General features: G+C 43.0%; 1 protein-coding gene and 1 pseudogene across 4 annotated transcripts in view; one reads left to right on the top strand and one right to left on the bottom strand.

Annotated features, from left to right (window-relative positions):
* Positions 1-9481: 9481 nt before the first annotated feature.
* Positions 9482-26387, top strand: part of BTBD7 (BTB domain containing 7) — a 119522-nt gene continuing 102616 nt past the window's right edge. For 3 of the 4 annotated variants that reach the window (XM_054026384.1, XM_054026387.1, XM_054026385.1), the window contains exon 1: positions 9482-9626. The gene's annotated coding sequence lies outside the window, so the exon portion shown is untranslated. The remainder of the gene's footprint in view (positions 9627-26387) is intronic. The other variant, XM_054026386.1, reaches the window with a different exon arrangement.
* LOC128837515 (U4 spliceosomal RNA) lies at positions 17659-17765 on the bottom strand (annotated as a pseudogene).

Here is a 26387-nt window from a genome sequence, read left to right as displayed (position 1 = left end):
TCACAGATTGAGTCCACTTCTATAGATTGGATCCAAGCACTGTCAAACCTTGGGTCAATCTTGAATGGGATCCAAACATCATACCTGGAGCTCATTTCTAATTAAAAGTGTCTCTTTAATATAGCTGGGGAGGAACCAGCTGATCAGCTTTATGGGAAATTTCACAATTTCTAATTTTATTCCATTCTGGAATGAAAACAAAAATTTGAAATTTCCCATGAAATCCAATTCTGAAAAAAAGTTCATTTCACTTTGAGCAAAATGTTTCATTTCAGTAAAATCAAGACATTTTTTCTGATTTTGACTTTTTAAAATTATTTTTATATAAAGCCAATCAATGTTACTTCAAAGTCATTTGTAAACAGAAAATGTCAAAACAGCACCGTTTGATATTATCAAAACACTTCATTTTGATTTTTTCAAAACATTTTGTCAAAAACAACATTTTTTGTTGAAAAACAATTTTGATAAAAAAACTTCTGAAATTAGTCAACCATGGAATGTTTGCAGCTCATTTCTATTAATTCTGTTCACTAATGCAATGTATATACATAACTCCTCAGGCACTCCTCAGATGTACATGTAAACCCAAACATCTTACCATTGCACATACAGTATTTCTTGTAAAAAGAACGTCATCATCATCAGTAAGGGAATCTTGACCTTCAGATACAAAGGGACAAATTTTAGAGTATGCAATTTTAAGGGCTTAATGATACCGACAGTGTGCTTTTAATCTTCATTTATATAGATTTACATTTCAGATATCTCTCCAGGGCCACACTCATTCTCAATTGTTATTTAAAAGCCATTCTTCCTTACACTTTTATTTTTTACTTAATGCTTTCTTTCTTATATTCTTACTTTTCACCTTTAAAAATGGTAATATTTGCCTACCCCTCTACTACCTCTAGGTTTGGTGTCTGAAACTCGTTTTCTAACTAGTCTCTGGATACTTGTGTTAAAAGAGAAATGAATATGAAAAATGTCTCAGAGTAATTATCCATTCTAAATGCTCAGCTCACAATGTGGCCATGCAGCACATTCTAGCCTGTTATTGTAATGACTTTGGACCAGAAAATGAGCCCCTTATTCCTATTAATGAGCAGTTCCCATGAGTAATCCCATTGAAGACAATTGGACTACTCATGTGAGTAACTATTCACCAATGTGAGTAAGGGGTTCATATTACAGCCTTTTAGGGTTTCAACGTAGGACTTTGATGTAGAAGACCATTCACTTTACCCATTTTTGGCTCCATAAATCCTGAGGTGAAAGCAATGTTAGCATTCACAATTTGATCTCTTGCAACATGTGGTGTTCTTCTTAAAGCCCCAGCTCCTGAACTCATATGAATATATGTGAATAGCAACTTTCATTAAAAGAAAAAGTTTCTAGTTCTTATGGTTGCAAAGAAAACATGAAAATGTGACCCAAATGTATCCAGAAGGCTCAAAAACCAGAACGCAAATACCAGGTGAAAGCAATGTTAGCATTCACAATTTGATCTCTTGCAACATGTGGTGTTCTTCTTAAAGCCCCAGCTCCTGAACTCATATGAATATATGTGAATAGCAACTTTCATTAAAAGAAAAAGTTTCTAGTTCTTATGGTTGCAAAGAAAACATGAAAATGTGACCCAAATGTATCCAGAAGGCTCAAAAACCAGAACGCATTTTTTCTTTTTTTAAATCTCATGATTTTAACCCAATCTCGTGATTTTGGGGGCCTGACTCCTGATTCTTGAATGGTTGGGACTGGCAATACTGTGAAAGTGTTAGCTATATAGATAATTTTTCCATCTGCTTACACAGCCGGAGTTTGGATTGCTTTCCCATTCAGAGATTATGGGGATACAAATCCCCAACTTGTAAGCAGACAAAACAAAGGAGAGGATATGGTTGCTGTGTAATGTCTAACCTGGTCTTGAATACCGTGTTTGCAATATTGGACAGGATTTCACAAGAATCCTATTAATTCTGTAGCCAGCAGTGATTTTTAGGGACAGCAAGTGTGGCAGGGAGATTGAAAGGTAGGAGGAGAAAGCCAGGAAAATTTTGCCTTTAAACTTTATGGCTTGAAACATTACAAAAATTTCTATCCAGGGAATGCATTTTTGCTTTTTCTCTTTTTTTGGTGGTTTATATTCACTTGCTATATATGACCCACTAGCTGATTGTTCCACAACTCCAAGTTCTTTGTGTGGCTTCTGTCATACTATCTTGAGGCATTTAACAAAGGAAAGCAGGGCACAAAGCAACCAGTATGTTACCATATTTCCTAAGATGTGCTCAGCACTTGCAACTCCAATTGATTTCAAGTGGACATGAGGTGCTCAGCACCTCTCCAGATCAAGCCATAAATTATTAAAACAGATTAAAGAAGTAATAAAAATTATTTTTCTCACCATTAATGGATGGTCTACACTACGCGGTTAGGTGGACGTAAGCTGCCTTTCCTCCAGAGCCTGGAATGGAACCCAAGAATCATGAGTCACACCATTCCTCAGCTGTCTCTCTGGCAGTGTCTCATTCCTTACTAGTCCTGCTCCACACAGAGAATGACAACCTACTGCTGCTATAAGTTATTCCATTAGCTCAAGTGGTAGAGGTTTGTGTGGTGGATCTAAAGGTTTCAACCCTGCCAATGATCTATGTGGATGCCAATAATTATTAAGGTTATAAAGTCAAAAGTTAAGAAATGCCTGGGCAACCTTCATATGGCCGGCCTGTGTGTGTGGATTATGATACACTCTTTAATGACATGACCAGATATTACTTTTTTCCACAGGACCCCTGCCTCCTTCAGTGCACAGAATACACCTGTTCTGGGGATGAATCAGGGATGTGCAGTAAAAGAATCTGTTGTCTATAGGACTCATGCTTCATTTATTGCAGAAGGTGTGACATGAATGAGACAGGGGATCACAGGAAGAGAGAGGACAGTCTCATGGTTAAGGCAGTTGAATGCTGCCCTAGGGAATTGGATTCTATCCCTGCTTTTGTCACAAAATTCCTGTGTGATACTGGGCAAGTCACTTCAACCAAATTTTTCACAGGCTGTCACTAATTGTGTGTTCCTCATTTTCTGAGTGTCTGATCTGAGACCCAGAGATCTGATTTGCAAAAGTGGTGAGCACTCAAGCAGTAACTGAAGTCAATGGGAGCAGTGCTTTGAACATATAAAGTGCTGTATAATGCTAAGTACTGTGAAAAATCAGGGCCTAGCTATGTCAAACTGGGCCCCCTGGGTTAATACCACTCCATCATCTAACATAGGTGGTGTGAAAATAAATTAATGAATGTTTGTGAGCACCACAGAAAAGCCCAGGAAGAAATAAATAATTCTGTCTTCATAACCCTGGACTTCAGAAAAGCAGACTTAGATTCCCTTAGGGAACTGATGGGCAAGTTCCCCTGGGAGGCTAATATGAGGGGAAAAGGAGTCCAGGAGAGCTGTATTTTAAAGAAGCCTTATTGAGGGCACAGGAACAAACCATCCCGATGTGCAGAAAGAATAGCAAATATGGCAGGCGACCAGCTTGGCTAAACAGTGAAATCTTCGGTGAGCTTAAACTCAAAAAGAAAGCTTACAAGAAGTGGAAATTTGGACAGATGACTAGGGAGGAGTATAAAAATATTGCTCAAGCATGCAGGGGTGTAATCAGGCAGGCCAAGGCACGACTGGCGTTCCAGCTAGCAAGGGATATGAAGCATAACAAGACGGGTTTCTACAGTATGTTAGCAACAAGAAGAAGGTCAGGAAAAGTGTGGAACCCTTACTGAATGGGGGAGGCAACATAGTGACAGATGATGTGGAAAAAGCTGAAGTACTCAGACAAGATCAGTTCCCAGACTGCTCCACTGGGCAACACAGTATGGGGAGGAGGTGAGCAGCCCTTAGCAGTGAAAGAACAGGTTAAGGACTATTTAGAAAAGTTGGACATGCACAAGTCCATGGGTCCAGATCCAATGCATCCAAGGGTGCTGAGGGAGTTGGCTGATGTGATTGCAGAATCATTGACCATTATCTTTGAAAACTCATGGTGATCGGGGGAGGTCTCAGACGATTGGAAAAAGGCAAATATAGTGCCCATATTTAAAAAAGGGAAGAAAGAGAACCCGGGGAACTACAGACCAGTCAATCTCACTTCAATCCCCGGCAAAATCATGGAGCAGGTCCTCAAGGAATCCATTTTGAAGCACTTAGAGGAGAGGAAGGTGATCAGGAACAGTCAACATGGATTCATCAAGGGCAAGACATGCCTGATCAACCTGATTGCCTTCTATGATGAGATAACTGGCTCTGTGGATATGGGGAAAGCGGTGGGTGTGATATACCTTGACTTTAGCAAAGCTTTTGGTATGGTCTCCCACAGTATTCTTGCCAGCAAGTTAAAGAAGTATGGATTGGATGAATGGACTATAAGGTGGATAGAAAGCTGGCTACATTGTTGGGCTCAATGGGTAGTGATCAATGGCTCGATGTCTAGCTGGCAGCCGGTATCAAGCAGAGTGCTCCAGGGGTCGGTCCTAAGGCCGTTTTTGTTCAACATCTTTATTAATGATCTGGATGATGGGATGAATTGCTCCCTCAGCAAGTTTGCAGATGACAGTAAACTGGGGGGAGAGGTAGATATGCTGAAGGGTAGGGATAGGGTCCAGAGTGACCTAGACAAATTGGAGGATTGGGCCAAAAGAAATCTGATGAGGTTCAACAAGGACAAGTGCAGAGTCCTGCACTTAGGAAGGAAGAATCCCATGCACCGCTACAGGCTGGGGACCGACTGGCTAAGCAGCGGTTCTGCAGAAAAGGACCTGGGGATTACAGTGGACGAAAAGCTGGATATGAGTCAGCAGTGTGCCATTGTTGCCAAGGAGGCCAACGGCATATTGGGCTGTGTTAGTAGGAGCATTGCCAGTAGATCGAGGGAAGTGATTATTCCCCTCTATTCGGTACGGGGTGAGGCCACACCTGGAGTATTATGTCCAGTTTTGGTTCCCCCACTACAGAAGGGATGTGGACAAATTGGAGAGAGTCCAGTGGAGGGCAACGAAAATGATTAGGGGGCTGGGGCACATGACTTACGAGGAAAGGCCGAGGCAACTGGGCTTATTTGGTCTGCAGAAGAGAAGAGTGAGGGAGGATTTGATAGCAGCCTTCAACTACTTGAAGGGGGGTTCCAAAGAGGATGAGTTAGGCAGTTTTCAGTGGTGGCAGATGACAGAACAAGAAGCAATGGTCTCATATTGCAGTGTGGGAGGTCTAGGTTGGATATTAGGAAAAACTATTTCACTAGGAGGGTAGTGAATCACTGGAATGGGTTCCCTAGGGAGGTGGTGGAATCTCCATCCTTAGAGATTTTTAAGGCCCGGCTTGTCAAAGCTCTGGGTGGGATGATTTAGTTGGTGTTGGTCCTGCTTTGAGCAGGGGATTGGACTAGATGACCTCCTGAGGTCTCTTCCAACCCTAATATTCTATGATTCTATGATTCTAACATAATTTGAATAGTTAGTAAATAAGGCCTAAGGGCCACACGTTGAATAATGAGGAGAAGACAAAATATTTAATAGCTGCTCATGAAATGAGCCCTGCCCATCCTGTGCACTTAATGAGGTAGGGGTCCTGTGGAAAAAATATGTGATCATTTGATTAAAGAGTGTGTCATAATGCATACGCACAAGGGGACTGAATTAAGTTACAGACACAATCTTAACTGAGAAATTTCCTAACTTTTGAGCACTTGAGCACTTAACAATGTTCTTTTAACCTTTTTTTTAAATGTGTAATAATGGTTAATTTATCAAACTGGCTAGGAATCACATCTGCAGGAATACTTCATTACTGCTACTATGTTTGTTGGTGATCTATGTATCTAAAAGGCTGTAGTACTGATGTATCACAAACAGTATAAACGTGCATATGGTGGAACAATTTGTCTAGCAAATTTAAAAAGTGATGTTGACAGAGTCCTAACAGAGAGCTGCAAAGCCTGGTCTCATTGCTGGTTCTATCATACCACAGCAGGAGGTAGGCAGCAAGAAAGGCATGTGGGAAATAAATAAGAGAAGGGTTTAGATAAAGAGCTGGTAATAGCCAAGGCCTGTATGCCTGGAGACTCACATCAATATCACCACTAAAGACGCCTACTTAGCATAATAAACATCAATCTCTAGTCTTATGTTTTGCCCACTTGAGAATACTGTTACTTTCTGCTCAATTACTAGTCAATATACGGTACTTTAAAGGGTGGCAGACTTTTTTTTTTTACAGTGATATACTGCCCTGAGCACCATTAAATTTAACTGCAATTTATTTGGAAAAAAGCAGTGGTAAACTGGATGGGAATAGTTTGATCTATAACATTATACAGTCACAGTTCAGGTGGCCATGAATAAAAAAGTATTGCTTCCAGCAAATCAGAATTATACTGTCTGAGTAAGGTGGATAATGGAATATCTCTGGGAATTATTATGCATTAAGCTTCTGCAAGTGCTGAGTGAGCCCAACTCCCATTGAAAATAATGTATGCTGATCTGTGCTCATTACCTTGCAGGAGTCTTTCTGCATCTTGCAAGATCAAACCCATTAGTTTAATTGTAAACTCCCTGGAGCATAGATCATCTTTTACTCTGTGTTTGCACAACACCCAGACAATGGGACCCCAAATTTGAGTGGGACCTTGATGTGATACTAGAATACAAATAAATAAATGATAATATATTATTAGAGAACAAGGTGTGAGAGGTAATATTTTTTATTGGACTAATTGGTGAAAGTAGCTAGCTCTGTTGCACTTAGGAAAGTTTACTGGGTGGGAGGAAGGATTTCTTCCACACATTAAATGTTAGAAAACTCAGTCAGAAGAGGACATAACTGGTCATAGCTCTCCTTCACCAACAAGCAAAGATGAGTCTAATTCAAAGGTGGTGGGCCATGCCTTTTTCAATGTGCCCAGCACTTCTTGTACAATGAACATGCTAAGCGGGGGGAGGAGAGGTGATCTGGTGTTTGGCCTGTGTATGAATCCAGTTCCAATCACCCTGAAAAATCTTCCCAGATGCAGGTTATTTTCCCAGCACAGAAAGATGCTTGTTCCTTACAACACATGGTGTTGGGTTCTGCTGTGGACCACAGGCAATCAGGTTTGATGAAGTGATTCACCCCTCTCCCTTCCCCCGCATGCAATAATAACTCTTTGGGGCACATTTTTGTGGATTCTGTGGAGTCAAGGAAAACGGATCTCTTGGCCATAGTGATTTAATATGATTTGATCCTTTCTGGCTGCATCTATTTACAGAGAGTTTTCTTGAAAATAACTGTTGCAGTAGCAGCGGAGCTAGCCATGGTAGGATTTGCAGCATAAAAAGGGCCTCTGGCATTTTTATCACTGTATCATAGACCAGTGGTTTTCAAACTGCAAGTCGTGACCCAGTACTGGGTTGCGGAATGTAAGGCACTGGGTCGCGGCGGCTCTGGTCAGCGCTGCTGACCAAGCCGTTAAAAGTCCCATCATTGATGCTGCTCGGCTAAGGCAGGCTAGTCTCTACCTATTCTGACCCCACGCTGCACCCCGGAAGCAGCCAGCAGCGGGTCTGACTCCTAGGTGGGGGGGCCACGGGGCTCCACGCGCTGCCCCTGCCCCAAGCACGGGCTCCACACTCCCATTGGCCAGTTCTGAGGGGGGGGTGCCTGTGGGTGCGAGCCGCTTGGAGCTGCTTGCGTGCCTCTGCCTAGGAGCCAGATCTGCTGCTGGCTGTTTCCAGGGTGCAATCTGGTCCACGGAGCCAGGACAGGCAGGAAGCCTGCTTTAGCACCCTCGCTGTGCTGCTGACTGGGAGCCGCCTGAGGTAAGCCTGTGCCCCAACCCCCTGCCGCAGCCCTGAGCTTCCCCCAACCCAGAGCCCCTTCCTGCACCCCAAACTCCTCATCCCTGGTCCCACCCCAGAGCCTGCATCCCCAGCCCAGAGCCATGACCCCCTCGTGCACCCCAACCCCCTGCCCCAGCCCAGAGTCTCTCCCACACCCTGAATCCCTCATTCCTGGCCCCATCCTGAAGCCCTCACCCCTGCCCCCCAAACCTCTGCCCCAGCCCTGAGCTGCTCCCACACCCCAAACCCCTCATTGCAAGCTCCGTTGGGTTGTGGGCATCAACAATTTTCTTCAACTGGGTCGCCAGAAAAAAAGTTTGAAAACCACTGATCTAGACCTGCTCTGACCTGTGTCTCCTATGAAGCACAGCTAGCATACTTTTGGCTGCTATAAAATTTGGTCCAATAAAAGATATTACCTCTCCCAGCTTGTCTAATACAATAATGCTAGACAAGTAGAAGAAGTAGGGAGAGGCTCAGAGGCACCAGATTCTGATCTAGAATACACAGCATAAATCCACAGTAACTCCAATAAAATTGGAATCTGATTGTGAGCAGAATTTTGCTTGTGATCTGTGAACAAACTCACATAAAATTTAAAGAAAAAAGGAGCTAAATGAATTCTTGTTGTAGGCAGCTATCACTCCCATGGTAGTCTCAGGACATCAGTACTATAAACCATGGTGTAAGTTACATGTGCGTGTTCAAATGGGCCAGAAAACGGCTATAAGCAGGGGTGGCTCTAGGCTCCGGCGCAGGGACAGCCCTAGCTCTGCCCAGGCAGACACAGCCCAGGTCACTCCGTGGTCAGCCCAGTGAGTAAATGAGTACACAGTAGGAAATTGTTGTATTTCACTAACAAAACAAAAATGAAAACAGAATTTGTAATTTTAAACAGTCAAAAACAAAACAAAACAAAAAACATTGCAAAGTGCAAACGTGTAAAAGCCAAAAAAAAAGGGGGGGAGGGAGCAGCCAAATTGTTTTTTTGCTTGGGACGGCAAAAAACCTAGAGCCGGCCCTGGCTATAAGAGGGACACTGCTGTAACTTGCCCCAGTTTGGCACGCAAAGTGCACATCATTTACACACAGCGGCGGTGGGAGGGGAGGTGCCAGGAAAAGCAATGAACAGAAGATTGTAAAATAACAGGTGCGCTGTGCGGGCTCACATGCTTGGACCTGTTGTCTTTATGGATGGAGCTGGTACCTTGCACACGCCAGGAGCAGGAAGGGGGACACCCAAAGCGGCGGGACGCCCGTACGCTGGTGACCCCGGTGCTGTGACTGGCCTCTCGGTGCGGGGCGGGCACATCTCCCGAGGGCGGGCGTGGCCCATGGGAGACCTGTGGGGTGCTGCCTCCCCCACACTCTCCCGTCTCCTCGCTCCACGTCGCCGCCCGCGGCGCTCCCCTGCTCGGTTCCTCCCCACAGCCCATGGCCCGCGGCTCCACTAGCGCCTCCCCCCGCCAGCAGGGGGAGCCACTTGGCCGCCCGCCTCTTCCTCCCGCCCCGGCGAACCACGTGACCCAGGCGCCGCAGAGCCGCCGCCGCGCAGGCTCCCTGGCGCTTCCCCCTTTGCCGTCCCCCCCACCCCCAGTCTAGGGCTCGAGATCAAAATGGCGGCGGTGGCGGCGGCTCCGGCACCAGCGGGACCGGAGAGAGGTAACAGAAGGAGCCGCTGAGCGGGTCGGGCCGCGAATGGAGGCCGCGGGCAGCAGCCGCTGTTGGAGGTGAGGCGCCACCGGGGGTAGTGCGGTGAGTATCTGGGCTCACGGGCCATGCCCCGGCCCCTTCCACCGGGAGCTGGGCTGATGCCCCCATCGCCCCTCTCGCCCACCGGCTCCCTGTACTTGTCCAAGAGCTGAGCCACAGCCCACCTGCCCCAGTGCCGGGCTAAAGCACCCACCCTCTCTATAGCATGGGGGGCTGGACTATGGCCCCCCAGCACCGCCACTGCCCACCTGCCCCAGTGTTGGCCTACGGCCCCCTTCACTCTCTCCCTCCAGGTTTCCCCTGCGCTCCCACCCTAGTGCTGGCCTGCCGGGCTCCCCTTCCACCCACCTCAGGCAGCTTCCCCTTCTGCCTCGTACTGAGTTGTAGGATTCCCTTTCAGCCCACGGGGCTTGGCTTAGTTTTCCTTCTCCATGGCTGTCTGCAAGGTCTCTCTTTAAACCAGTGAGTGGCGGGGCCCCCTCCACTCCACGGGACTTTGCACCGTCCCCGTGGTGGGTTGCAGGATCCCCCACCCCAACTTTTTTCCTCCTGGATATCTCATTGCCCGTCTTAAAAGAACTTGGAGTACTTTGCAGACAATGTGCATGCTTGTTCCTCTGGAACATTCACACGGCTGGTGGGATGGGGCTTTTATGCTGTTTGCTTATGCCTCTCACTTTCCCTCAGTCACAGAAGGGTATGATGTCTCCCACCTCACCTGTAGAAGCGGTGTGAGACTTCATGTGTTTTTCAGGCAATTTGAGATTCTTGGGCAAAAGATGCCCAGAAATGCAAAGTGTTATCACCCTAACAGATAAATAGGAAGGTAATAGGAAGGATTTGGCCCAGAGAATGCAATACAGCATCTTTTAGCTTTGTTTCTTTTTCTTCCTAGTAGCCAAACCAATACAGCATAATATGATACATCTGAAGTGCTTGGCAAACTGCACATACAGCACCACTAAAATGCAATCGCTTCTGGTGTGTAAATAATAACACTTCATATTTCTGTTTCCTCTTACATCCATTTTGGACATGGGTTTGTTAGTGGTAATAACTTTATCTACTTCACACAGAGATGTTAAGCTTTGATTTATTTGACTAAAAGGCGGTATAGAAGAGTACATCTCATAGCACTTTACAAACATTAACACCACTCTCAGTGAACAAGTATTATACTTGTATTACATAAGGAGAGGGGAATTCGTTTTACTTACATTCACTGACTTGTTTTCCTGCTTTGAAGATCTTGTTTATGAAGCCAGAGTACAAAAGTTTATTTCCCAATTAGAAGTGCAATGCCAGCGTAACTGTCTGGCTGAGTAGATGGTACTTTTATCCTTAGTGAGGGGTGGGTTTATGTTCTCTTGTTTTTTCCAAATATAAATAAACTCAGTGGATTGCATTGTCTGAACCTTAAAATGTAGAAATGGTTACTCTTGGCAGAATATCTGAAAGTGTAATATACTCAAAGGAATGCGCTTGGGGGGTGTACGTTCAGAGAATAATTTTCCTATAACTAGAATTGTAATTGATACATTGAAATACATTGAACCAATTGAGAACTTACTACAGTAGAACCTCAGAGTTACGAACACCAGAGTTATGAACTGTCAACCACACACCGCATTTAGAACCAGAAGTACGCAATCAGGCAGCAGCAGAGACCCCCAAAAAAACCAAACCCCAAAAACAAATACAGTGCAGTACTGTGTTAAACGTAAACTACTAAAAAATAAAGGGAAAGTTTAAAAAAAAAAAAAAAAAAAAAGAAAGAAAAGAAAAGGAAACTGTTTCTATGCTTTATTTAAAGCAGTATTTTTCTTCTGCACAGTAAAGTTTCAAGCTGTATCAAGTCGATGTTCAATTGTGAACTTTGGAAGAACAAGCATAACACTTTGTTCAGAGTTATGAATGTTTCAGAGTTATGAACAGCCTCCATTCCTGAAGTGATGGAACTCTGCTGTTCTGTACTTCAACACCACTCTCTGTATAGGTAGCACTTTGTGACTGTTTCCTGTACATACACATACTAATCACTGGCCTAGTGAATCAAGTTTGTAGTATCTATGATTTGAAAAGTTGGTGTGATAGGCAGTAATTTGTAATTCTGTTCAAATGTTGACTTGCCTGGGTTCTTCATGTGGGCAAGGAGGACATTTAGAAAGTCCTGTTCAAGTTTACAATCAATGTTTGTTTCTATTCCTGATGCTTCCCAAAGAACTGATACTAAGTTCTTTATAGTTTGATGTATGCAGTGTTGTAGCCATGTTGGTCCCAGGATATTAGAGAGACAAGGTAGGTGAGGTAATATCTTTTATTGGGCCAATTTCTATTGGGGTGAGAGACTGAAGAAGAGCTCTGTGTGGCTCGAAAGCTTGTCTCTCTCACCAGCAGAAGTTGGGCCAATAAAAATATTACCTCACCCACCTTGTCTCTTTATACTTTGACACAGTCTCACTAATAGTGATGTTAATCTGCTTCAGGGTGCAGCATTTGGAGTGGGTTGACATTTTCCTCCAACTTTATATATTTGGTCAGACTAGAAACACAGTTTTTAAGTTTGAAAATCTTGAATTTAGTTACACTCTGGCTTAATTTTTTATGGATGTACTTGTTAATATAAATGAGTTTCCTTGTATGTCCAGATTCCCCTGCTGAGTCATAGATGGTTGTGTTGTAATCATTTATACCTGGCATTGGTTGACTTACGGAGATGCATCTATGAAAGACTTGAATTATTTTTATAAGTCATCTTAGAATACATGCACAGACGTGCTGCCGGGCTGTTTTCTCAGGTTTTGGGCCTGTTTAGAAGACAGCTTGAAATTTTGTGTGTAGACATATTCCTTATTCTGCTGCAATTGTAGAATAAGCGGTCTTAGTTCATTTCTTTGAATTAATTTCAACAGGACTATCAGAGCCTTGAGACCAAAGTTAGCCTTCATTTGAGATAAGAAGAAACTGCTGCATATATGATACAGTACCAGGTTCATACCAGTGGATTAAACAAGACAACCTTTAAAAATACATCATACTTGTTATTGGCATTAGTTAAGGATTTATTGCGGCAAACTCCTGTTTAAAACTGTTACAAAAATATAACTAGAACTGAAGCTTTCATACTTCTAACATGTTTGTGTAAACGTATTTGTGAAGGTTGCCAAATGGCTACTGAGACTGGTATACACTCTCTTCAGAACAGATGCAGAAAAGTAATCAGCAAGCTTAATCTTCGGGTTAGATCTCACAACCTGAATTTAGGAAATCTGTGTTCAGATCTGGCTCTAACACTAACTCTGTGACACTGGGTGAGTCACTTAATCGCTCTTCTCATTTTTACAGCCCAGGTACTCACAGGAATGTGTGAGGCTTAATTCTCAATGTGCTGCTAAATCCTTTGATGGAAATTGCTACACAATTGCACAGTATTTCTCATGTCAATCTACCAATATAGCTATACTGTGACCTGACAGGACTGTCTTTGTGGATGAGAGAATAATTGAATTTTCATGCCCATTCAGTCTTTGTCCTATATAAGACTATGGGCAGGTCCACACTTAAAAAGCTGCAGCGCTTTAGTGAGGAAGCTGTTCTGCTGATAGGACAGCTGCTCCTGTTGTCATTGTTAATCCACCTTCATGAGAGGCGGTAGCTATGTCAATGGGGGCAGCCCTCTCATCGACACAGCACTGTCTGCACCGGGGTTAGGTTGGTATAACTGCATAGCTCAGTGGTGTGGATTTTTCCCACCCCTGAGTGACATAGTTATACTGATATAAATTTATAGTGTAGACCTGGCCTACCAAAAAGTATACAGATCGTAATGGTGGTTCTGAGTGTTAATGACTGTTGGGAATTGGATTGAGATCACCACAACACACTTCATGGATAAGACAGTACACAATCTGTGTACTTTTATTTTAATCTTTTGAAAAAAGAAAGGAAAGCAAAATAGCAAAGCAGGCTTAAGCAAAACTTATTTTGTAACTTGTATCTGAAATCTCACCTTAGCTGCAGCTTCTCATTTTTAGTGCAATGCTGCTTCTCCCTCCCTTCCTCCCCCCCAAAGCTAGACTTACATCAGGAAGTCAGATAATGTCAGCAGCTCATCTGGGAGTAGGATTCAGGATCCTCTGTGCTTGCAGTTCTTTATTCTCATGACTAGAGCACAAAGCTCTCTTGCAGCATTAAGACACTGAGTTAAATTGGAAACTGTTTAAATTGATCATTGAGTAATACAGAAGTCCACACCAAACAGTGAAAGACTCTTTATATGTATATGTATATTTAAAAAGTGTGTCATTCAATAACCAAGTAGAACTGAATGATTTACAGATTTTGGGGGGCGGGGGGTTTAGCCTCTGTCCTTTTCTTACATTTGTGGGTTTAAATCATTCCCGTAATAGCCATATTGGATCAGACCAGTGGCCAGTACCAGCTGCTTCAGAGAGAGAGAGACCTGCAGTAGGTAATTGTGGGATAACCTGCCTCCAGGGGAATTTTATTCCTAATCCCTCAGAGTTAGAGATTAATTTATGCTCTGAAACTTGAGGGTTCAAGTACCTTCCAGAGCCTTAAAAAATATATATATTTACTATTATAACTGGATAATCTTCTCTATATAAATGTCTGATCCTCTTTTGAATCCTTTTAGGTTCTTGGCCTCTATCTTGGGGCACTGAGTGCAGCAGTCTAATTGTGTATTGTATGAACAAATTTACTGTTGGAATTTGCCACCTCTCAATTTAATTGAATGTCCCTTTTTCTTGTACTGAGATGAATAGAAGATCCTGATGTACTTTTACCATTTGTAGTTTTTGTAAGGTCTCATCATGTTCCCTGTTGTTTGTGTCTTTAAAATAAACAGAGTACATCTTTTCAGTCCCTTCTCGTGTGAGAATTTTTCTGAGCCCCGATCATTCTCGTTGCCCATATTTGATCTCCCTCTCTTTCTACTATATCCTATTTGAGATAGCATTACTTCAGTGTGCTAATTTGCAGCTGTTACTCTTAAGTATGATAAAAGGAGTAGTGAGGTTCTTACCCACGAAAGCTTATGCTCCCAATACTTCTGTTAGTCTTAAAGGTGCCACAGGACCTTCTGTTGCTTTTTACAGATTCAGACTAACACGGCTAACCCTCTGATATTTGTCTCTTAACTTCTTAACACCAAAAACTTGAGACGATCATCCAAAGGGAAATATTTCATAGTTAAACTTTTAACTAGTTAATGAGTACAAAAAATCTTTCCCTAACTTTTCAGCTTTGTTTTTTCAAGATCTAATAAAATTCTGCTACTTTCAGAACTGATTGACAGATCTGTGTTAAACTTCTACTGTTAGTGGTGATGCTTCAGTTTCGACAAGTAGAGGCTTGCTAGTAAATGTCTGTCATTTGATCAAAGAATTACATACTTTAAGAAGTGTCACTCAATTAGTGGATCTGAAAATTTAGTGCCAACCAATGTCATCTTATGATCTGGAGTCAGATATTGAGATTAGATGCAACTATAGTTCCCTTGTATGTAACTAATAGTCCAGTGGTAGGATTTTAATCAGGATTTTGCTTAAATACTATGTGCAAACCGGTCTATAACATTAATCCTGTGGAATGTATTGTCTTGTGTACTGACAGAAATAATATTTGTCAGTTACCTTAGAATCATAGAATATCAGGGTTGGAAGGGACCTCAGGAGGTCATCTAGTCCAACCCCCTGCTCACAGCAGGACCAATCCCCAGTCAAATTTTGCCCCAGATCTCTAAATGGTCCCCTCAACTCACAACGCTGGGTTTAGCAGGCCAATGCTCAAACCACTGAGCTATCCCTCCCCCCACTTAGGAGTGTACCTAAGGAGCAGAATCTCTTTATACGGTGTGATACAAGAGGGGAGTTACCTGTCTTTGATGCTTTGATAACTGTGCAAAGAAGCAAAATTAAAAAGCTTAAAAGTAAAGTTATTGCCATGAGTTAGTCATTTTGATAAATTGAGGAAAAATACTTCTAAAAAGCTAGAAAAAGAAGGAAGTGCATTTTAGGAAGCAATTTAAAATTTTAAACTGTCCTCATTGCCTTCATGGCTCAACACAACTTCATCCTGGCCTACATCTTGGATCTTGTTTTGTCTTCCTTCGCTCCACTAATGGTGCCACCTTCAGTGCTTTTGTTGTTTTCTTCTCCCTCTCCCACCTCAGTCCCTTATACTTTGGAAACACATGTCAGGCCCACACCTGTCTCACTCACGTTACATTGTGGAAGCCTTTACAAGGATCTCTGTGAACATGCAGTCAAATGCCATCTCTGTCTCAGTGTTACTTAATAGAAAAGACTGGTGGAGGAGATTTGAGATGGTGTTAAATTTAGCTTATTTTTCTTTCAAGTGGTGTATCATGGTCCAGTCCTGCAAACACTTATTCATGTGAAGCCTTGTCTATACACAAACTTGCACCCCTTTAACTAAGGGTATCTTTAAACGTCTTTAAATTTATGCAGACCCTGTGTGGACACACTCTTGGTTTAAAAATAGCTTTTATCAATTTAGTTAAGCTAGTTGGTTTAGCCAACTAGTTAGTTCTTTGGGGGCAAGGACTGTTCTTATCTGTGTCTGGTAATAATCTGCAAGCTGGACACCATTAAATTAGGCTTGAATAAAGACTGGGAGTAGATAAGTCATTACACTAACTAAAAACTATTTCCCCATGCTAACTTTTCCCCTGCTGTTACTTACGCCTTCTTGTCAAGTGTTTGAAATGGGCCATCCTGATTATCACTACAAAAGTGTTTTTTGTTTTTTTTTCTCTCCTGCTGAGAATAGCTCACCTTAATCGATTGGTCTGGTTAGAGTTGGTATGGCAACCTCCATTTTTTTCATGTTCTCTATGTATGTGTAATATATATATCTCTTCCTACTGTATTTTCCACTACATGCTTCTGATGAAGTGGCTTTAGCCCACGAAAGCTTATGCTCAAATAAAATTCTTAGTCTCTAAGGTGCCACAAGTACTCCTCGTTCTTTCTGCTAGTACAGACTAATGCGGCTACCACTCTGAAACCTGTTAAGTAGTAGTCTTTTCTTTCTGAAAAGAGCACCTATATTAACCTAAGCAGCTTGTGTTGTTTGCATTCCTTCCAAGGTATCTTAAATCCTTTAAGGAATATGCTCATGTATTATATACTGATCTTTTATGAAGTGTTTTTCTGGATGACTGTATTGCTTATCTTGTGTTAAGATGTGAAATGGGAATATTGCTTCCCACAGTAACTGCTATGCTAATTTTTTTTACAATCTATAGCAAGATACTATAATGATACTTTGCATGATAGGTAGGTGGTTCAAGTTTATCTTTAAAGTAATCCTAATAAAAGGAAAAGTTTTTGTTTTGTTTGTTCTTTTCCTCCTGCTCCCAACATATAACTCACCTTTTTCTTTTTCTTCCCCACCTTCCTCCCCTAAAGTGGACCATTCAAAACAACAGAATGCTATAAGATAACAGCAGGAGTAATCAATTATTTTTTGTCAAGATCCAAATTTCTTGGTCAAAATATAGTAAAGGTCCAGACTCCAGAGAAAATAATACAAAAATAATAACGATAAGTAAATAAAAAGATTTTTGCAGTCTGTTCATAAGTGTCCGGCGGTCCAGCTATTGACTACTCCTGGATTACACGGTTTGTCAGGGCCTGTGAAACCCTGTTCTTTCTCCATTTGACTTCTCTGGTCATCCCCTCTTCTTTAGCTCATTCTTCATGAAGGCTTTTGTCTTAAACAAACCAAACATGGAAATTCATTTAAGGCTGACACTTTGTCTTGTCCCATTATAGGCATCTGTGCTGCAGATATCTGATATGTGGGGGATGAACTGATACAGATAGCTATTCCCATGTATTATAGGACTTTATAAGTTAATTAGCTTACTTTTCAGTTTCTTTTGCTGCATGCTTTCTTCAGAAACATTATTAGAACCCACTGGTAAAGGGAAAAAAACAATTAAATTCATCACACCTGCCACTTTCCATGCAGATACCTCCATTACAGTCTGATGTGGTACCTCTAGGAAGTTTTGAGGTGCATTATACTGTTACATTCTTTAAACATTGCAGCATAGATGGAAACATTAATTAGCAATAATCGCACCTCAGAGTAACCTCATTGGCTACGATACTGCCACTGTGCAAAGCTAAATATTGACAAAATGCATATTTTGGAGCCACGAAGGCAGGGATCATTTGGTATAGTAATAGAAGTAACATTTAACAATAAAGCAAAGCAGTGCACTTTGCAATACTTTTGTTTCCAAACTGTAAATGTAGCGTACTGGATGAAAGCTCAGTATTTTCTAACAAGTATCACATACAATGTGTAGAAGAACATGAGAAATATTGTGTTATGACCAGACTTTCAGACATACCAAGCACTCGTGTTCTCGCTGAAATCTGTTATAGTTGGTGCTATGGGGGTTTGATTTCTCCAAAAATGTGTGTATGCTGTTAATTCAGCCATCTATTATGTCTGAATTTAAACAGAATTGAATGCTTATCATGTTCTTTTTGTTGTTGTTTCTGAACTATCAGATTTGGATCAGAAAGTAGCTCCCATCTCTGACTCAGCCATTAAAATCACTTTAGTTTTTATTCGTTTATTAAACACCTCCAGAAAAAAAGGATTTATAATAGAAATACTGAAAGACTTTTTATTATAGCAGGGTTGTCATTGACTGCTACAATATTTAATTTGTAATTACAAAAATGTAGACTACAGTCTTGGGAAAGTGGTTTTTGTAGGCATTTCTGTGCTTAACCTAGGCTCTTATTTGACTGAATAAATGACTCTAGCCTAGGCAGTACTGGTGATAAAATTCTTCTCTAGCCATTGAGTCCAGAAAAAATAGCAGTAGTCAGTTACCAGTCAGAGATTTACAAAAGATCAGTATTTGCTTTTGTTGGATTAACTATCATTTTAAGGAGAGTACACCCAGAGATTGAGGTATATTTTTGTCAAAATATTTTCATCTTCACTACTGAGAACATCTCAAGTAATTCTGACACATTGAATGGTTTTGAGGTTTATTGTTGTGATACTCCCTGGGGTACCCAGGGTTGTGTAACCCCTCACCACCACCTGCCCTTAGGGTGAAGCAGCCTTGTCTGTGCCTGCTGTGGAACAGCTCCCAGAACCCACCAGGCTCTGGTGACACAAGCATTTGCCTTCAAGGTTCTTGCAGGCTTTGCTCTCTATGTATAGATATGATAGGCACACACCAATCCCCAAGTCCTTAGAGTGTTCTCTGCAATGTCTAGCCGGGAGGGCCAGAGTGGGCTATTCCCACAGGAACAGTACCGCACAGCTTGTGAGATTCAACTCAGAAGCAGTACTCTGCTTAACACCACAGCACTGAGATATTCTGTTTTCACTATAAATATCGGTTACAGTAGATTCCGCTTATTAGCATCCCCTTGGTTGCCATAAAAAAATTGCTATTATTCAGCAGCTGCTAATAAGCAGAAGGCAGGTTTGTGAGACTACAGCTGAGGAAGGAAGCACTGGGGGAGGTCCCTTCCTTGGCTGCAGCCGGGCAACCTACCTGTGGGAAGGGCAGAAGCTGGGGAGGGTTGTGGGGCTGCAGCCCAGATTCTGGTGCTTTCTAAGAGGTGTGGGGCCCATGGAGCTGCATGAGTGTACCTCTCTATGCGCTCTCCAGGCATCAGGGCTCAGCACTTCCTTCCCTGCATACATACAGTCCCCCAGCAAGGCACAGCCTGGAGAGCACAGGTAGAGGTACTATGCAGCTCCAGCATCTGGGCTGCAGTCTCTCTCCCTCCCTGCTACTGCTCTGCCCGCAGCCCCTTACTTCTTGTGTGGTCCCTGTGTGCAGGCAGGTTTGCCAGATTGCAGCCCCAGAAGGATGGGCTGGGGTAGGCTGAGCATTGACTGTAGGCAAGTTTGCAGGGCTGCAGCCAGAGAAGACATGTCCCAGCACTTTCTTCCCTGGCTGCAGCCTTGTAAACCTGCCTCCCGGTGGTGACTTTTTCTTACAAAAATGTTTCTAATAAGGGTACATCTTTACTACCTGCCAGATTGGCGGGTAGTGATTGATCTATTGGGGATCGATTTATCACATCTATGTGATAAATTGATCCCGGATTGCTCTGCCGTCGACTCCGGAACTCCACCGCGGCGAGAGGCGGAAGCGGAGTCAACGGGGGAGCGGCGGCAGTCGATTCCGTGCCGTGAGGACGGGATGTAAATCGAACTAAGATACGTCGACTTCAGCTACGCTATTCTCGTAGCTGAAGTTGCATATCTTTGGTCGATTCCTCTCTTCCCTCCCCCCCCCCCGGTGTAGACCAGGCCTAAGTGGTGTGCCGTTGCTAATGTCTGAATTCCATTAAGGTTGATGTTAATGGGATGATATTGATTCTCAGGAATATGTTGCCAGTAACCGGAAGCTGCTAATGTCAGGATTGATATTAAGCCGAAGCTACTGTACTATCAAATACTAGAGATTCAGGAGATGGCGAGTACGGATATTGGAAACAAATGGTTACATATAAAGCAAAATCATAACATAAGTTTAGTCTCTAGAAAGCAACAGACTAACCTCCCGTCTAAAGAAGTTTGCCACCCAAAGTCCTCTGCAGCGTTTTCAACCAAGATTGACTGAGACCCTGCTTTCATGAATGCAAATACGTTGTCCATTTATTTCCTAGGTGCAGGATGCCCAGGTGTCATCTTTTTGCTTTCTGGAAATACCCTCTGTCTCCCGAGTTCATTGTCTTTGCTCCTAGACTGGCTAACCACCTTCCATTCCCTCGGCTTATTTTTTCCTGTGTGTTCGTTTCTTGTTGACTTCATAAACACTTGGCTTTGTTTGTAAATGGGAAACCGTTGTAAGCTTAAAATGTTTAATTTACATCCGAACAGATCCAATTCTTACTCCCTGTCTGGAAAAAACAATGAGGAGTCCTTGTGGCACCTTAGAGACTAACAAATATATTTGGGCATAAGCTTTTGTGGGCTAAAACCCACTTCATCAGATGCATGGAGTGAAAAATACAGTAAGCTATGTGTGTGTGTGTATTACAGCACATGAAAAGAAGGGAGTTGCCTTACCAAGTGGCGGGTCATTGCTAAGGAGGCCAATTCAATCAAGGTGGAAGTGGCCTGTTCTCAAGAGTTGACAAGAAGGGGTGAATATCAACAGAGGGAAAATTACTTTTTGTAGTGCTAATGAGGCCAATTCATTCAAGGTGGATGTCGCCCATTCCCAACAGTTGACAAGAAGGTGTGAGTATCCATAGATGGAAAGTATCAGAGGGGTAGCTGTGTTAGTCTGGATCTGTAAAAAGCAACAGAGAGTCCTGTGGCCCCTTTAAGACTAACAGATGTATTGGAGCATAAGCTTCCGTGGGTGAATGCCCACTTCGTCAGATGCATCCGACGAAGTGGGCATTCACCCACGAAAGCTTATGCTCCAATACATCTGTTAGTCTTAAAGGGGCCACAGGACTCTCTGTTGCCTAATAGAGGGAAAATTTACTTTTTGTAGTGACCAACCACTTCGTCTTTATTCAGGCCTAATTTGATGGCGTCCAGTTCTGCAGTTTCTCGTTGAAATCTGTTTTTGTATTTTTTTATTGAAGAATTGCCACTTTTAAGTCTTATTGAGTGTCCAGGGAAATGTAAGTGCTTTCCTACTGGTTTTTGAATGTTACAATTCTTGATGTCTGATTTGTGTCCATTTATTCTTTTGCATAGACACTGTCCGGTTTGGCCAGTGTACATGGCAGAGGGGCATTGCGGGTAGATGATGACATATATCACATTGGTAGATGTGCAGGTGAATGAGCCCCGGATGGTGTGGCTGATGTCTTTCGGTCCTGTGATGGTGTCCCTTGAATAGATATGCGGACAGAGTTGGCAACGGGATTTGTTGCAGGGATTGGTTCCTGGGTTAGTGTTTTTGTTGTGTGGTGAGTAGTTGCTGGTGAGTATTTACTTCAGGTTGGAGGGCTGTTTGTAAGCGAGGACTGGCCTGTCTCCCAAGGTCTGTGAGAGTGAGGGATTGCCCTTCAGAATAGGTTGTAGATCCTTGATGATGCTCTGGAGAGGTTTTAGTTGGGGGCTGTAGATGATAGCTAGTGGCGTTCTTTGTTTGGCCTGTCCTGTAGTAGGTGACTTCTGGGTACCCTTCTGGCTCTGTCAATCTGTTTCTTCACTTCACCAGGTAGGTATGGTAGTTTTAAGAATGCTTGATAGAGATCCAGTAGGTGTTTGTCTCTGTCTGAGGAATCAGAGCAAATGCGGTTGTATCTTAGCCATTGGCTGTAGACAATGGATCGTGTGATGTGGTCTGGATGAAAGCTGGAGGCATGTAGGTAAGTATAGCGGTCAGTAGATTTCCGGTGTAGGGTGGTGGTTGTGATCATTGCTTACTTGCACTGTAGTGTCCAGGAAGTGGATCTCTTGTGTGGACTGGTCCAGGCTGAGGTTGATGGTGGGGTGGAAATTGTTGAAATCCTGGTGGAATTCCTCAAGGGCCTCCTTCCCATGGATCCAGATGATAAAGATGTCATCAATGTAGTGCACGTAGAGTAGGAGCACTAGGGGGTGAGAGCTGAGGAAGTGTTCTAAGTCAGCCATAAAAATGTTGACATACTGTGGGGACATGCGGGTACCCATAGCAGTGCTGCTGACTTGAAGGTATAAATTATCCCCAAATCTGAAATAGTTGTGGGTGAGGACAAAGTTTAGCCACCAGATTTGCCGTGACATTATCGGGGATACTGTTCCTGACGGCTTGTAGTCCATCTTTGTGTGGAATGTTGGTGTAGAGAGCTTCTACACCCATAGTGGCTAGGATGGTGTTTTCTGGAAGATCATCAGTGGATTGTGGTTTCCTCAGGAAGTCAGTGGTGTTTCGAAGATAGCTGGGAGTTGTGGTAGCATAGGGCCTGAGGGGAGAGGGTGCCAATGCCTGAGATGATGGGGCGCCCAGGATTCCCAGGTTAATGGATCTTGGGTAGCAGATAGAATACCCCTAGTTGGGGCCCTAGGGGTGTGTCTGTGTAGATTTGTTCATGTGCTTCTTCAGGGAGTTTCTTGAGCAGATGGTGCAGTTTTTTTTGGTAACCCTCAGTGGGATCCAGAGGGTAATGGCTTGTAGAATGTGGTGTCAGAGAGTTGCCTAGCAGCTTCTCGTTCATATTCTGACCTGTTTGTGATGACTACAGTATCTCCTTTGTCAGCCTTTTTGATTATCAGTCTAAGGCATGTCACCTTTTGGTGTCCTGCTTTTGTCTTACATGCTTAAGAACATAAATTTTCTGGTACAGATACATAACTCTTTGCCTAGTACATGTACATACATTTCACAATATTGATGACCAGTGTGACACTGACTTTTATTTGAGACCTCACATAACGTGTGGTGAACTGGAATGTATGCAGCAGATTCATGAGATTTCTGTAAGCCCTCTGCACCCCCTTGCAGTTGGCCTTAAGAGGTTCTTGAGTCACAATTATTTTGATTAGAATGCAAGTTGTAATTAATAAGCTGGGACTTTCCTAGGTTTTCTAGGGATCTGTTGTTTTTACCCAGTTGCCCTATTTTTCACCTATAGCTTTTTGTATTTTTGTGGAGAAATATTTTTGAAAACATGACAGCATTCACAGTGGTGAGGTTCATCTGTATTAAAACTGAGGTAGATTAGGTCCTGAGGATCCTTGCCAATAGAAAATGTTCTCAGTAAGCCTCTATCCTTGTAGGTTCAAATTTTCTTTCTTTTTGAACACAGAGCTGGAACTTGTTTCTTTTGACATCTGTTAGCATCTTTGAATTGGTACAAGCTGTAATCATGATGCCAGAATCACTTTTGCCTCTCTCACATACTCATCACACCACACATTCCCAGGGCTTATCATAGTTGCTATACTCACCAGCACCTCCACTGCTGATATTAGTGAAGTGAAAATCTATGCTTGTCATCTGTATGACAACAAATTTGGGTAATGTAAACTCTAACTGCAGTTCCCTATTTCTTTTGGTATATCAGCTTTTGTTCCACTGGCTTTCATAGATTTTTTTTTTTTAGGGCTTGAAGGGACTACTCTGATCATCTAGTCCAGTGGTTTTCAAACTGTGGGTCGCCACCCAGTACTGGGTCATGGAATGTAAGGCACTGGGTCGCGGCGGCTCTGGTCAGCACTGCTGACCGGGCTGTTAAAAGTCCCGTTGGCGGTTCTGTCTGGCTAAGGCAGGCTAGTCCCTACCTGTTCTGACACCGTGCTGCGCCCCGGAAGTGGCCAGCAGCAGGTCCAGCTCCTAGGCGGGGGGGAAGTGGGGGCGCAGGACTATGCATGCTAACACCACCCTGAGCACTGGCTCTGCACTCCCATTAGCCAGGAACCAGCCAATGGGAGCTGGGGAGGGCGGTGCCTGCAGGCGGGAGCTGGACCTGCTTCTGGGGTGCAGTGCGATCCGTGGTCCCAAGACAGGCAGGAAGCCTGCCTTAGCACCCCCGCTGCGTTGTGGACTGGGAGACGCTCGAGATAAGCCCGTGCCCCAATCCCGCACTCCAACCCCCAGCCCTGAGCCCTCCCTAAACCTGGAGCACCCTCCTGTGCCCCAAACCCCTCATCCCCAGTGTCTGCACCTCCAGCCCAGAGCCCTGACCCCCTCCCGCAACCCTGCTAACCGTCGGGTTGCGGGCATCAACAATTTTCTTCAACTGGGTCGGCAGAAAAAAAAGTTTGAATACCACTGATCTAGTCTGATCACTTGCATAATACAGACCATAGAACCTCACCCAGTAAGTTGTCTTTGAACTGTAACATTTTTTAGAAAACTATCCAGTTTTGGTTTAAAGACGTCCAGAGATGGAGAATTTATCCATATGTCCCTAGGTCACTTGTTCCAGTGATTAAGTACCTTCACTGTTAAAACTGTGTACCTGATTTTTAGTCTGAATTTGTCTAGTTTCAGCTTCCAGTGCCTTTTTCTGGTAGATTAAAGAACTGTGTAGTACCAGAAATCTCTTCTCCTTGTAGGTACTTATGATTGTCACCTTTCAACCTTCTTTTGTATAAGTTAAATTGAGTTTAAGTCTTTCTATAAGGCAACATTTTCCATTTTCCATACTGCAGATATTCTTCCATACTTTCAGAACCCTTTCCATTTTTTCAACATTCTTTTTGAAATGTGAACACCAGAACGAGACACACTAGTCCAGTAATGGTCTCATTAATGCTGTTTACAGAGATAATTGCACCTTCTTTCGCTTAACTTGATACTTGCATATACATGGATCACGTTCACCCTCTACTGTAGTGCATTGGGAGCTCCTGTTCAGTTGATTATCTACAATGACCACTAAGTCCTTCTCAGTGTCACTGCATTCCAGGATACAGCCCCCCATTTTGTAAGTGTGACCTACGTGCTTTTTTCCTAGGTGTGTATGACTTAGCATTTGGCTTCATTAAAACTGATGTTCAAATGAGCCCACCTTACCAAGTGATCCAGGTCAGTTTTTATAACTGACCCCATTGTTTATCACTTCACAGTTTGTTGTCTGCAAATTTTTACCAGTAATTCTTTCTTCATTAATAAAGTTTGAGTAGCCTGGAGCCAAAAACTGATCCCCACAAGACTCACCCCTGCTGGGTGGTGATTCCTCTATTAAGGATTACTTCAGCCAGTTTTGAATCCACTTAATATGGTCTACATTGGGTTTTTTATATGGTGCTAATGTTTTAATTGGAATGTCATATGGGACTAAGTCAAATGACTTACAGAAGAATATTATGTCAACACAGTTATCTTTATCAACCAAAGCTGTAATCTCATAATCAAAAAACAAGACTTGTCATCCTGTTTACCCTTTTTAAATACTGGCACATCATTAGCTTTTTTCCTAGTTCTCTCGTTGCCTGTATTACAAGATTAAAAACAGACAGCAATTATTCAAAGAGCTCCTGGGTCAATTCTTTTAATACTCCTGCATGAAAGTTATCTGGTCCTGCAGATTTAAAAAAAATGTGAAGAACTGATGTTTAACATTCTCCATGGTTACTGATGGAATAAAAAGTATCATTATCACTGTATGTCTGAATACATTTTGCTGCTTTCCAAATGCAGAACAGAAATATTTAATGATTATTTCTTTTCTGCATCGTGACTGACAGTATTTCTCTCTCTCTAGTCACTGCAGCCAGTATTTTGAGTGGTACTACTTTAGGAGTTGCCTCAACAGAATGCTCTAAAATAGGTATTATCTTCTCCCAGACAATTCTTCAAAAGAGGTCAGAAGTTGGTTTTCCTTGTAGGATTTACCACATGACTTCACCTCAAAACAATCAAAGATTGAGATGATCTAAAAACCAAAGAAATTGTGTGCTATTGTAGCTAGTCTTTATGTGTAGCAAGAGTAAAGCTAGGTAGGTATGTCTTGGATTACAGGTCTGTCTCCTCTTATGCTGGGGTTACGTTCCGCAGTCGGCACGTAAAGCGAAAATCACGTATAGTCAAAATTACATTGAGTGTAATGGTGGGCGGAATCGCCCACACTACAGGCAGGGCCGGCTCTGGCTTTTTTGCCGCCCCAAGCAAAAAAAAAGGGCAGCCAGAGCGGCGAAGCAACAACAACAACAAAAAACAGGTTGCAGAGCAGCCGGAGCGGCGAACCAAAAAAACAAACAAGCAAAAAAAACCAGGGTGCAAACTTTCAGTGCCACTTACTTGGCAGCTCGCGGCTGCCTCCCCCGGCTGTGCTGGCGAGCCTCTGGGCAGGCGGCGGCTGCACTCTG

Source organism: Malaclemys terrapin, chromosome 4 (assembly GCF_027887155.1).
Source record: "Malaclemys terrapin pileata isolate rMalTer1 chromosome 4, rMalTer1.hap1, whole genome shotgun sequence".
NCBI classification, from domain to species: Eukaryota; Metazoa; Chordata; order Testudines; family Emydidae; genus Malaclemys; species Malaclemys terrapin.
The sequence above is the reverse complement of the archived record's forward strand: the minus strand, read 5'-3'. Positions and strand labels throughout refer to the sequence as shown.